We start from the raw sequence: 13,742 nt of genomic DNA, 5'->3' as shown, positions 1-13,742 counted from the left end.
GAATGTGATCACTTGGTGACTTACTTTTACTTGGTGGTTCTTGATGAGAGTTAGAAGGGAACTTATCATGTTTCTTTTTATCCTTTCCCTTCCATGAGTGACTAAAGTAGTGGTTGGGTGAGTAACTCTTCCTTGCCCTTCTTTTTCTTTTCAATTGAATTTCAATCCCAAGGGCAAGTGTGAAAACATTTTCAAGAGTGGAGTACTCATACAACTCTACTTGGTCTTGTATGTCTCTCCTAAGACCACTCACAAATCTTTTTATTTTCTCTTTGTTAGTTTCTTTTATTTCAACCCTACGCATTTGAGACTCTAATTCTTTAAAGTACTCACTCACACTCATAGAACCTTTGTGAAGCCTTTGGAGCTTCAAAAGAAGTTCCTTCCTATAGGAGGGAGGAACAAATATAGCGCGCATAAGAGATTTAATGTCCATCCAAGAAGCCGCGGGTGGCCCTTGGTCATAATTCTTACAAACTTTATGCCACCAAGTATTGGCATACTCCAAAAATCCTAAAACTACTAGATCAACTTGTGCTTGATCCTTTACATGATTTTCATTGAATATTTGATCAACTTTAGCTTCCCAATCAAGGAAGATTTTGGGATCACTTCGACCATAGAACTTAGGAATCTATAGAGTTTGCTTCTCTTGTGATGGGTTGCACCTAAAATGCCCTCTTTTCCTAGGCTCTCTTTCTTTCTCCCTAGCTTCAAGCCTTTGAATGTGCTCTTGGATTCTTAGGTCACTTTGCTCCTTGTCTTTTCTCAATTGTTCAAAGGCCTCCTTCCTAGACAACTCCAAATCCCGAAGCAATCTCATCAATGTATTGTTTTTGTTTAGTGTAGGTGCATTTGATGAACTTGCCATGATTCTTACAACAAAAACACTCAAATCGGAGACAAAATAAATGGATTAGAGGTTAGACAACATGAAAGCTGAGACCAAATCCAACCCAAAATGTAACCCAAGTGTTTAGATCACTCTCCCAAAGTAACAAGGCAAGGCTAGCACTCAAAATCCACCAAAGGAGTGAAGCAAACACTTTTCAAAACTTGTTCAAAACCTTTCAAATGCAATACAAGTGATTCGGCCACAACATCCCAAGAGTTTCAAGAAAAGAAAACTACTAAGACAAAACAAAGAATACCTAGTGACAAGCATAAAAACAAGGAAAGCTAAACTCTAAAGAAGAAAAGTTTGAGACAAAACTTTTAACAAGACTAAAACAATGAAAAGCACTTTTAAGGACTCTATGGAAAGCATTTGAACAAGCCAAGATTATACCTCAAATCATGCATACACCATGAAAGATCATAACCAAGTCAAAACATGGAACTAATTTGCCAATATCACTAAAAATCCAAGTATAAAATTTGGTAGCATAACACCTAGTAAAAATTGCCAAATGGATTCACCAAGCATTGTAAAAGCTCTCGGCCAAACTGTTTTTGGTCTTGAAAACACTTTTTCTTTTCAAAACTAGGTACTTAAAATGATGAGAAGGATGTTTTAGAGTGTCTTGAACACTTAGTTCCTTAAAATTAGGTCAAAATCAATTTCAAGGAGCATACAACAACACAAGGCATAGATCTCATGCAATAGTTCAAAAACTTAGAAACAAGAACAAGAAAATTCAAAGAAGCATATGACAAGAGACTCAAGCAAAAGTTAGACACATCTAAAGACTCAACATGACATACACAAAGACACAAACATGTAGCTATCATGCATTTAAACTCATGGATTTGAGGCTCAAAGACTAAGCATCAAAAGACAAGTTATCCAACCACATTTAGGAGCAAAAGAATCACAAAACCGAAGGCAAAAGTGCCACAACATAACCTGAAAACGTTGTTTTTCGTATTTTCGGCAGCTCTGACCTTTGTTCACTCATTTGATCATAACTCTCTCCACAGAACTCCAAATGCATTAATTCGTTTTTTATTGGAAACTAGACTCACAGAGCTTTCTTTTGATATAAAGAACGTTACTTTTAGAGCACTGAGCTAGCTGCAGTATTTGTTTCAAAAACGCACACGTTGCTGCCAGCACTGTTTTTATGTGGACCATTCAAATATAGCTACACAAGACAAGGTTAGAACATGAAACCATCATATTCAAGGACAACCAAAGCTCTAGATACCAAATGATGAAGGATTATCTTGTTTTCTTTTAGAGTTATGAATATGGTGAAGTTATTTAAGAAAGCTTTTTGAAAATTCCCACTGGACATTAAGATAGCAAGCTATCTAGATGTGAAGGTTCATTTCTCAAGCTCATAAAAGGAAGAAGAGAGTTGGATTCAAGCTTAAACTCACACGACATTACCAACACTTAAAGAACCAAAATGAAAGAAGAAACATTAAAAATGGAAAGCATAGAAGATGAAGCATGGAAGAAGCACGCCACTCATAGGGGGGATCTAAGCCAACCAAGCCCTAGAGATGAGTGATGGTGCCACCACTTGCAAGCAAGATAAGGCAAAGGTGAGTTCGCTTCTAGGAAGGAGAGCTCACGAAAATTTAAAGGTTGAAACACAATAGTTTAGAAACAAAATGATCAACCCTTTTACAAGACAAGGAGCACCCTTTAAATAGGAGTTCATAGGGGTCCTTTAGCAAATACAAAAACATGAAAAAGGATTAACTAGCAAACCCTAAACCTAATGTGAGAGTGAGTCTTGGCCAAGTGAAGGGAGATGATTGGTGGAGGCATTCCCATGAGGATTCTAGGCCAAAAGAGGAAGGAGACCAAGTGACCTTCTAAGGCATAAACCACAAAGGCAAAAGAAGACAAGGTACATGTCTACTTTTGCTTTTGCTTTTTGCTTTTTGCTTTCCTCTCTCTTCCACTTCATCCAAGTGCTCCAATCACCAAGTGCCACCTAGCCATGCTCTACTTTCTCTTAATTACCTACAAAACAAGACAAACAAGGATTAGCATGTTGGTTTAAGTTAATCTAATCTTGGTCAAAGGTCAACTTTGGATCAAAGTCAACAAATCAACCAAAATAAGTCAACTAGAAACCAACTTAGGAAATTCAAACTAAAGTAATGCAAAACAAAGATAAAGGTGATGGAATAGAAGACTGCCCTCTAGACATGCTTCTAGTGATCCTTCTTGAGGGAGCTTCTAAGGAGGTGATCACACCTTCATCAAAGTGTCACAAAAAGAAGAAAATTTTCAAATTTCATAACACCAATAATCCCTTTGACAATTTGCAACAAGTTTCTTCTGAAATTTTGAGCAATTTTATGAAAAAAAACAGTATTTATTTAAATTGTAAATAGTAGAAAGTAGTAAAAAACAATTGAAAAATTGTTACCTAGAGATTGAATTTTTTAAATGTAGAAATAAATTGCATTTGAGTATCCGCGAACTTGTTTGTTATGAAATTTTGAGATATTTTAGAACATAAAATTTTAATTACTTGAATTGTAAATAGTTAAAAATAGTAAAAAGAACTAAAAATGGGTTACCAGGAGATGGAATTTCTCAAATTAAAGAACACAAATCCTATCCTAGTATTGGTTAACTTGTTTCTTGTTAAACTTTTTGCAATTTTTTTATATAAAATATCAATTATTTAATTTGTATATAGTAAAAATTAGTCGAAAATGAAAGAAGTGTGACAAAAAGAAGAAAATTTTCAAATTTCATAACACCAATAATCCTCTTTGACTATTTGCAACAAGTTTCTTATGAAATTTTGAGCAAATTTATGTGGAAAACATGAATTATTTAAATTGTAAATAGTAGAAAGTAGTAACAAACCATTGAAAATTTGTTACCTAGAGATTGAATTTTATAAATTTCAGAAACTAATCCGATTTGAGTATCTGCCAACCTGTTTGTTATGAAATTTTGAGATCTTTTTGTACATAAAAGTTCAATTATTTGAATTGTAAATAGTTAAAAATAGTAAAAGGAATTAGAAAATATTTACCAGGAGATGGAATTTGTCAAATTTAAGAACACAAATCCTATCCTAGTATTGGCCAACTCGTTACTTGTGAAATTTTTTGCAATTTTTACATATAAAATATCAATTATTTAAATTGTAAAGAGTAAAAATTAGTAAAAAATTAAAAAAAGTGTCACAAAAAGAAGAAAATTTTCAAATTCTATAACACCAACAATCCCTTTGACAATTTGCAACAAGTTTCTTCTGAAATTTTGATCAATCTTTATGAAAAAAACATGATTTATTTAAATTGTAAATAGTAGAAAGTATTAAAAAACAATTGAAAAATTGTTACCTAGAGATTGAATTTTTTAAATTTAGAAACAAATTGCATTTGAGTATCCGCAAACCTGTTTGTTATGAAATTTTGAGATATTTTTGTACATAAAATTTTAATTACTTGAATTGTAAATAGTTAAAAATAGTAAAAAGAATTAAAGAAGGGTTACCAGGAGAAGGAATTTGCGAAACTCAAGAACACAAATCATATCCTAGTATTGGTTAACTTGTTTCTTCTTAAACTTTTTGCAATTTTTTTATATAAAATATCAAGTATTTAATTTGTATATAGTGGAAATTAGTAAAAAATTAAAGATGTGTGACAAAAAGAAGAAAATTTTCAAATTTCATAACACCAATAATCCTCTTTCACTATTTGCAACAAGTTTCTCATGAAATTTTGAGCATTTTTTATGTAGAAAACATGAATTATTTAAATTGTAAATAGTAGAAAGTAGTAAAAAACAATTCAGAATTTGTTACCTAGAGATTGAATTTTATAAATTTTAGAAACTAATCCCATTTGAGTATCTGCCAACCTGTTTGTGATGAAATTTTGAGATCTTTTTGTACATATAAGTTCAATTATTTGAATTGTAAATAGTTAAAAATAGTAAAAAGAATTAAAAAATTGTTACCAGGAGATGGAATTTGTCAAATTTAAGAACACAAATCCTATCCTAGTATTGGCCAACTCGTTACTTGCGAAATTTTTTGCAATTTTTATAAATAAAATATCAATTATTTAAATTGTAAAGAGTAAAAATTAGTAAAAAATGAAAAAAGTGTCACAAAAAGAAGAAAATTTTCAAATTTCATAACACCAATAATCCCTTTGACAATTTGCAACAAGTTTCTTCTGAAATTTTGATCAATCTTTATGAAAAAAACATGATTTATTTAAATTGTAAATAGTAGAAAGTATTAAAAAACAATTGAAAAATTGTTACCTAGAGATTGAATTTTTTAAATTTAGAAACAAATTGCATTTGAGTATCCGCAAACCTGTTTGTTATGAAATTTTGAGATATTTTTGTACATAAAATTTTAGTTACTTGAATTGTAAATAGTTAAAAATAGTAAAAAGAATTAAAGAAGGGTTACCAGGAGAAGGAATTTGCGAAACTCAAGAACACAAATCCTATCCTAGTATTGGTTAACTTGTTTCTTCTTAAACTTTTTGCAATTTTTTTATATAAAATATCAAGTATTTAATTTGTATATAGTGGAAATTAGTAAAAAATTAAAGATGTGTGACAAAAAGAAGAAAATTTTCAAATTTCATAACACCAATAATCCTCTTTCACTATTTGCAACAAGTTTCTCATGAAATTTTGAGCATTTTTTATGTAGAAAACATGAATTATTTAAATTGTAAATAGTAGAAAGTAGTAAAAAACAATTCAGAATTTGTTACCTAGAGATTGAATTTTATAAATTTTAGAAACTAATCCCATTTGAGTATCTGCCAACCTGTTTGTGATGAAATTTTGAGATCTTTTTGTACATATAAGTTCAATTATTTGAATTGTAAATAGTTAAAAATAGTAAAAAGAATTAAAAAATTGTTACCAGGAGATGGAATTTGTCAAATTTAAGAACACAAATCCTATCCTAGTATTGGCCAACTCGTTACTTGCGAAATTTTTTGCAATTTTTATAAATAAAATATCAATTATTTAAATTGTAAAGAGTAAAAATTAGTAAAAAATGAAAAAAGTGTCACAAAAAGAAGAAAATTTTCAAATTTCATAACACCAATAATCCCTTTGACAATTTGCAACAAGTTTCTTCTGAAATTTTGAGCAATTTTATGAAAAAAAACAGTATTTATTTAAATTGTAAATAGTAGAAAGTAGTAAAAAACAGTTGAAAAATTGTTACCTAGAGATTGAATTTTTTAAATGTAGAAATAAATTGCATTTGAGTATCCGCGAACTTGTTTGTTATGAAATTTTGAGATATTTTTGAACATAAAATTTTAATTACTTGAATTGTAAATAGTTAAAAATAGTAAAAAGAATTAAAAAAGGGTTACCAGGAGATGGAATTTCTCAAATTTAAGAACACAAATCCTATCCTAGTATTGGTTAACTTGTTTCTTGTTAAACTTTTTGCAATTTTTTTATATAAAATATCAATTATTTAATTTGTATATAGTAAAAATTAGTCGAAAATGAAAGAAGTGTGACAAAAAGAAGAAAATTTTCAAATTTCATAACACCAATAATCCTCTTTCACTATTTGCAACAAGTTTCTCATGAAATTTTGAACAAATTTATGTGGAAAACATGAATTATTTAAATTGTAAATAGTACAAAGTAGTAACAAACCATTGAAAATTTGTTACCTAGAGATTGAATTTTATAAATTTCAGAAACTAATCCGATTTGAGTATCTGCCAACCTGTTTGTTATGAAATTTTGAGATCTTTTTGTACATAAAAGTTCAATTATTTGAATTGTAAATAGTTAAAAATAGTAAAAGGAATTAGAAAATATTTACCAGGCGATGGAATTTGTCAAATTTAAGAACACAAATCCTATCCTAGTATTGGCCAACTCGTTACTTGCGAAATTTTTTGCAATTTTTATAAATAAAATATCAATTATTTAAATTGTAAAGAGTAAAAATTAGTAAAAAATTAAAAAAGTGTCACAAAAAGAAGAAAATTTTCAAATTTCATAACACCAATAACCCTTTGACAATTTGCAACAAGTTTCTTCTGAAATTTTGAGCAATTTTTATGAAAAAACATGATTTATTTAAATTGTAAATAGTAGAAAGTAGTAAAAAACAGTTGAAAAATTGTTAACTAGAGATTGAATTTCTTAAAGTGAGAATCAAATTGAATTTGAGTATCCGCGAACCTGTTTGTTTTGAAATTTTGAGATATTTTTGTACAAAATTTTAATTACTTGAATTGTAAATAGTTAAAAATAGTAAAAAGAATTAAAAAAGGGTTACCAGGAGATGGAATTTGTCAAATTTAAGAACACAAATCCTATCCTAGTATTGGCCAACTCGTTACTTGTGAAATTGTTAGCAATTTTTACATATAAAATATCAATTATTTAAATTGTAAAGAGTAAAAATTAGTAAAAAATTACAAAAGTCTCACAAAAAGAAGAAAATTTTCAAATTTCATAACACCAATAATCCCTTTGACAATTTGCAACAACTTTCTTCTGAAATTTTGAGCAATTTTTATGAAAAAATATGATTTATTTAAATTTTAAATAGTAGAAAATAGTAAAAAATAATTGAAAAATTGTTACCTAGAGATTGAATTTTTTAAATTTAGAACAAATTGCATTTGAGTATCCACGAACCTGTTTGTTATGAAATTTTGAGAACTTTTTGTACATAAAAGATCAATTATTTGAATTGTAAATAATTAAAAATAGTAAAAAGAATTAAAAAAGGGTTACCAGGAGATGGAATTTGTCAAATTTAAGAACACAAATCCTATCCTAGTATTGGCCAACTCGTTTCTTGCGAAATTTTTAGCAATTTTTATATATAAAATATCAATTATTTAAATTGTAAAGAGTTAAAATTAGTAAAAAATTAAAAAAGTGTCACAAAATGAAGAAAATTTTCAAATTTCATAACACCAATAATCCCTTTAACAATTTGCAACAAGTTTCTTCTAAAATTTTGAGCAATATTTATTAAGAAAACATGAATTATTTAAATTGTAAATAGTAGAAAGTAGTTAAAAACCATTGAAAAATCTTTAACAAGAGATTGAATTTTTTAAATTTAGAAACAAATTGCATTTGAGTATCCACGAACCTGTTTGTTATGAAATTTTGAGACTTTTTGTACATAAAACATCAATTATTTGAATTGTAAATAATTAAAAATAGTAAAGAGAATTAAAAAAGGGTTACCAGGAGATGGAATTTGTCAAATTTAAGAACACAAATCCTATCATAGTATTGGCCAACTCGTTACTTGTGAAATTTTTTGCAATTTTTATATATAAAATATCAATTATTTAATTTGTATATAGTAAAAATTAGTAAAAACTTAAAGAAGTGTGACAAAAAGAAGAAAATTTTCAAATTTCATAACACCAATAATCCTCTTTGACTATTTGCAACAAGTTTCTCATGAATTTTTGAGCAATTTTTATGTACAAAACATGAATTATTTAAATTGTAAATAGTAGAAAGTAGTAAAAAACCATTGCAAATTTGTTACCTAGAGATTGAATTTTATAAATTTCAGAAACTAATCCCATTTGAGTATCTGCCAACCTGTTTGTTATGAAATTTTGAGATCTTTTTTTACATATAAGTTCAACTATTTGAATTGTAAATAGTTAAAAATAGTAAAAAGAATTAAAAAATTGTTACCCGGAAATGGAAATTTGTCAAATTTAAGAACACAAATCCTATCCTAGTATTGGCCAACTCGTTACTTGCAAAATTTTTAGCAATTTTTATATATAAAATATCAATTATTTAAATTGTAAAGAGTTAAAATTAGTAAAAAATTAAAAAAGTTTCACAAAAAGAAGAAAATTTTCAAATTTCATAATACCAACTAGCATGAGACCCGAGCGTACGCACGGGTCGTGTTTTTGGTTTTTAAAATTTTTGTTTAGAAAACAGATCTTAATATTATTATCAATAAATCAATAATTTAATTTAAAAGTTATAGATGTTATAATTGTCAATTTAGATATATTCAAACGATAAATTCATCTAACAATGATATAATTATATATTTATGTATAATTAATTATTGTTATGTATTATGTGTTATATGTTATGTGTTTTTGAGTAATTTGGAATAATCAATTTGTGATGACATAGATTGTTATTTTGTTTAGATTAAGAAATGTCAGTATGATGTTTTTTTAGAAGTTTAATTACAAAACATTGTTTGTAATAATAAGTTTAGAGTTTTAGTCAAGATTAAAGAGTAAAAAAATGGTGTTAATTTTTTTTGTTTTGGATTTTCTTGTTAGATTTCAAAGTTATTTAAAATATATTTGAAATAACTTAATCATGTTTTTTTTTTATATTTTTAATATTTAAAACAGATTTTATTGTTAATATATATAAATTAGTGATTTGAATAATTATTATTGTTATTGGTTTAATTATTTAAATATTATTCTTATTTAATGATTAATTATTCACCCAACTATAAATTTTGGAAATAAAAGAACACATAGTGGGATAATCCTGACAAAATTTTTCAGATATAGATACTTTATTTCAATCCACACCTCTTGAACTGACATAGTTGGAACACTTTTATTGTATTTGAATTTTTTTATTTTTTATCTTAATTTATATTAAAATTAATGTAATATTCTTATATTCAAATAAATAATTATGAGTAATTTTTATATATAAATTTTAATGATATGAGAAAAAGATAAGTAATTAATTATGAGTACTTTTTATATAATATATTAAATAAAATTAAAATTTATAATTAAATTTCTAAATTATAAATTATATTAAAATGAAAGGTATTATATGGATTGTTGTTAAATTAAAATGTAGGCATATTATACAATATAACATAAAATTGATGTTTAAATTTTTCAAAAGAAGCATATTTATAGATATAAACCTATAAACAATTTAAAACATTGAAGAAGCATTTGTTTAATAATAATAATAATAGTAATAATAATAATAATAATAATTATAATAATAATAATAATATCAATAACAATAATAATAAAAATATTAATAATATTAACTTTACTAAAACTACAAATATTAATAATAATACTATTACTATGATTAATTGAAATAATATTCTAATACAAATAGTGCTAAGACTAATAATCTATAACAATATATAAAGGGGATTCTCCTTTTTGTGTCCACCTTTAAAAATACTAATTTTACCCTTTAAATATAATAATTTATTAAATTTTTAAAAATTGACTGTTATTTTTACAAATATTTTATAAAATCAGCTATTTCTGCTTCTTCTCCACTTCTTTATTTATTAATGGTTATTCTTTCATCTGTTTTGATATATTTCATTTTATTTTTAATAAATATAATTTTAGGTTATTTATTAACTTAATAATATTATAATATTATCACCTACTAATATAATTTCATATTTATTTACACAAACACAGTAACGTTGTGTTTACGCTGGTTAAAAGAGAATTACGTTATGTTATTTTAATAAGTAATATATTTATGGCTGTTTTATTTTTATGAAAAACACTAATCTGTATAGTTAATAAAATATTATAATAAAATTTAACAAAATATTATATTATCACGCTTTATCTATTAAATGCATAATTTATAATATCTTACATAGTATGTATCCAGTACCAGATTCTGTTGTATGATTCCATTTATTAGAAGTCAAAAGTACATATTTTAATAATTAATTTATAAAATTTAAAATATCTCAAAGTTGGACAATAAAAATATAAATATAAAACGTAGTACATTTAAATCATAAAACTGTTTTACTAAACTTTAATACGAAATATTTGAAAAAAAAGACTTTGTTGAAGATTCTTACACTCCATCAAATACTTGATAATGCAATAAGTTGCACCACGTCTTTATCTATGGACATCTCTATCTTCAAAATAAGTTTTTCTACCAATGTTTATCTGTAACTGTAGAAGACTTTTCCTAACACTTAATGGAAAATTCAACTTCACATAATAAGGATAACATGCAGTTGAATTAAATATTCTTATGCGGATAAAATCTCAATAACTAATTTTAATTGTGGTCATTTAAATATTAAATAGTGACATCAAAATAAATATAAAATAATAAATTATTATATATATATATATATATATATTATTAATATTGAAATAAAAATAAACTATTATCTAAAATAAAAAAGAAAACGGTAACAGCAACAAATACTCCTATCCAAAATATGGCTTCTAGTAAGATAGATGTGAGTATGGTATTCAACTTTGGAACCTCCTCCTCAGCAACATGTACTTCTATCTTTTCTCATGGGATTGCATCAGCAAATTGCAAAACAATGTCATCTACAATAATAACAGGTATGCAACTAAATATCATAGCCTCTACCAATCTTAGGCTCCAACGGGTCCATCCAAGTGGGTATACGCAAAACACAGCTACTGCATGTCCTTAAAGTACGTGGTTGGATGCTTAGTGGAGACATCAAATAGAGGATTGTCCTTAAAAGTTCTCCCACACTGCTACTCTTGCACCTCTGCAAGATTACACAACATGGCCCGTTTATAGTTAGTCCAAATTACAATAGTTATATGAATCAAAGTCCCTAGTCATTGCATCTTTTATAAGAAAATGTAAATCAGATTTCTTATGCAGCTATGATATAGAAGAAATAAAAGGCTACACACTCGGACATTCTTGTTTAAACTTGTAATAAGGCCTACCTTGCATAATAACCACCTTCAGAGTCATTGCCAACATCATAAAAGTCATCGAAAATACACAAAAATGACCTAGGAGTCTTATTAGGAATTAGGTGGGTGTGGATTTTCTTGGTGAAAAGTATGGAGAAATGGTATTTGAGCCCTCTTTCGGGCATATGTGATTCCTCTGTCCAAAGGTTTGAACCAATGTAGCACGCTTTAGCAGTTAAAGAATCCCCTCTTTCAATTGCCTTCTCTTCCATATACAAATTAATATAAATATATAATAAAAGTAGTATAAATAATGAATGTTGAAAATAATGCACAAAATTTGTACCTCGTAATGAAAACATGCCCCAAAATTTTGAGGAACCACAAAGAAGTGATGTGCCCCCTATGTGAGCCTTCAATAAGGTCAGTTGGAAGAAATAAGCTTTATGGCACTTCTTATCATTTGTGGTCATTGTATACAGGGGTATAAAACCTCTTCTAGATTAAAGTTTCAACTGGGCCAGATAAGAGAAGCCGGTGATTAAAGATTTTAGTTGCAAACATATGGTTGAGGCATCTTGGATCTTTTTGCAGAATTTTCTTATTATACTCACTTGGAAGTTCATATACAAAAACCTTCAATCTCACCACGGGATTATCTTCCAATACATCATCAGCACTACCTGCAGTTGGTTTGACCACAACATGCTTATAACCTCACAAATTTAAAAAGTGTATTAGATTTCAATATATCTCTAGAAATATAATTGTTTAATATAATTAATTGAGAAAGTACAAATAAAACTCTGACCGTGTATAATTGCATATATGAAGCAGCATAAATCTAGATACTGAATAAGAGCTTAGTTTATAAGTTTCATTAAACCATGTGGTTTCAAACTATTTTAATCCAATACACATAAAACATGAGAAAATATGACCAAATCAATTGAAAAGCCTCACATTCAACTACCACATATTTCCAGCTTATTTATTCAAAGAAAATAGTTAGTTGCATTTTATGGCCAACCCTTTTATTTTAATCCCATTTTTGGATTAAATCCACTATGGTTTACCATGCTAAATTCTCTCTCCCTATAGCAATTATCTAAGATTTAAATAGACATCGTTAACCTGCTTCACATTTTATTTATTTCTTATTATTGGTGTAGGATATTCATTAAATAGTAAATATTCACAGTTTTGAAATATTCTCATTTAAAACACAACACTTTTAGTTTCAAGTATACTGCATAATTGCCCATTGATCTTTATTTATACCTCTCTTCTCTTATTTGATCTCCTTCCCAAACCCCAAACCCAAACAAATCCTTCCTTAAGAGTTACACATGCATTGAAATGAGGAAATGTTCTAGCCACGTAATCTAAAAAGTAAGCTTTTTGCCACAAATGCAGACAACAATATCCAAGAGGCCTTTCTACTTCAAGTGGTATTTTTTGATTCCAATATATTTTATTGAAGTAAATATTAATAAAAATAAATGTTTAGCACAAATTTTGGCAGCAAGTAGAAGAAATTTTTCCTGCTCTCTCCAAGCACGAAAAAAAAATTGAAGCCTTGTCTACCAATTTTACAAAAAGTTTCCATACTACATTTCAAAAACTAAAAAAGTAAGGACCAGTGTTGTACCTCTGAAAAAAATTGTCAGCGAGAATTATTTCTTCTGTCTCCTTGAACTTCTTTCTAACATCCAAATTTAGGTCCTCGAGCTTTGAGCAGGGCTCAAACTCATTTGCAATATCCCTCATTGTACTAATGATAATAAAATAAGCAGTACATTATAAAGATACATAATGGATATTTTAAGTCATACATTACGAAGACAGAATTGATAATATAAATCATATGCAATATCCCTCATCTTCCTGAAAAATGTTTGTGCAAATATAATGACTATTTCACTCTTCACCGAATACAATACAATACCTTTTTCTCAGATGGTATAGCTACCCCATTTGTTGCATTAGATGACCCCGTCCTATAATGAGTACTTGAAATATCAGATCCATCAAACAGAAAGAAGAAAAGAAGAACAACCAAGAAGCAACTAAAAAGTTAATAAATTAAATAAATAGAAAGAAAAGTACATTCATCAAATGAAACAATA

The 13,742-nt window shown here is 27.4% G+C and overlaps 1 pseudogene; it reads right to left on the bottom strand.

Annotated features, from left to right (window-relative positions):
- Nucleotides 1-11,116: 11,116 nt before the first annotated feature.
- Nucleotides 11,117-13,383, bottom strand: LOC114171295 (annotated as a pseudogene).
- Between the last annotated feature and the right edge of the window lie 359 nt (nucleotides 13,384-13,742).

The sequence above is a fragment of the Vigna unguiculata genome, unplaced genomic scaffold, assembly GCF_004118075.2.
Source record: "Vigna unguiculata cultivar IT97K-499-35 unplaced genomic scaffold, ASM411807v1 contig_192, whole genome shotgun sequence".
In the NCBI taxonomy this organism is placed as follows: domain Eukaryota; kingdom Viridiplantae; phylum Streptophyta; class Magnoliopsida; order Fabales; family Fabaceae; genus Vigna; species Vigna unguiculata.
Note: the sequence above shows the minus strand (reverse complement) of the source record. Positions and strands in the feature narration are given on the sequence as shown.